Here is a 773-nt window from a genome sequence, read left to right as displayed (position 1 = left end):
TAGGGTTCAGTTTGTAGGGTCCAGTTTGTAGGGTCAGGTTTGTAGGGTCCAGTTTGTAGGGTCAGGTTTGTAGGGTCAGGTTTATTGGGTCCAGTTTGTAGGGTCCAGTTTGTAGGGTCAGGTTTGTAGGGTCAGGTTTATTGGGTCCAGTTTGTAGGGTCCAGTTTGTAGGGTCAGGTTTGTAGGGTCAGGTTTATTGGGTCCAGTTTGTAGGGTCCAGTTTGTAGGGTCCAGTTTGTAGGGTCAGGTTTGTAGGGTCAGGTTTGTTCAGGGTTCTGGTATCAGACTCCGATAAACCCACCCCTCCTCTTCCTCTGACCCTCAGGACAGCAGCTCCAGCACCGACAGTCTGGAGTTTGAGTCCAGACCCGTAAGTTCTACCACTATTTGTTCTGGTCTCCAGGGTGCAATGAGGGCTTTGGTTCTGGTCCAGTCCACAGATTGTGGTTCTGGTTCTGTTTCTGTTGGAAGTTCTGGGTGAATCAGTCCGAATCTGATCTGAGTTCAGCCGTCAGGTCTTTTACTGACTGATGTCTGTGTGTCAGGTGTTCTTCTGTTCTGGTTCTGATCCAAAAGGTACTCACAATCAGAACTTCAGGTTCTTCGGTTCTGATTGAGATTAATCAGCTGTAAGATCAACCTTTCAAAGACCTGACCCCCAAACATCAGCTGTGTCTGTCACCTGTCACTCACCTGAGCATTGGCTCCACCCCCTGTGTTACTGTGTGTGTGTGTGTGTGTGTGTGTGTGTGTGTGTGTGTGTGTGTGTGTGT

General features: G+C 48.9%; 1 long non-coding RNA gene across 12 annotated transcripts in view; it reads left to right on the top strand.

The window, feature by feature from the left end:
• Positions 1–767, top strand: part of LOC106512005 (uncharacterized) — a 2784-nt gene extending 2017 nt beyond the window's left edge. For 7 of the 12 annotated variants that reach the window (XR_001309604.1, XR_001309603.1, XR_001309600.1 and 4 more), the window contains one exon: positions 66–114. This is a non-coding gene — a long non-coding RNA (uncharacterized LOC106512005). The other 5 variants (XR_001309605.1, XR_001309601.1, XR_001309597.1 and 2 more) reach the window with 4 other exon arrangements.
• Positions 768–773: the final 6 nt, after the last annotated feature.

The sequence above is a fragment of the Austrofundulus limnaeus genome, unplaced genomic scaffold, assembly GCF_001266775.1.
Source record: "Austrofundulus limnaeus strain Quisiro unplaced genomic scaffold, Austrofundulus_limnaeus-1.0 Scaffold3835, whole genome shotgun sequence".
Taxonomy (NCBI): domain Eukaryota; kingdom Metazoa; phylum Chordata; class Actinopteri; order Cyprinodontiformes; family Rivulidae; genus Austrofundulus; species Austrofundulus limnaeus.
Note: the sequence above shows the minus strand (reverse complement) of the source record. Positions and strands in the feature narration are given on the sequence as shown.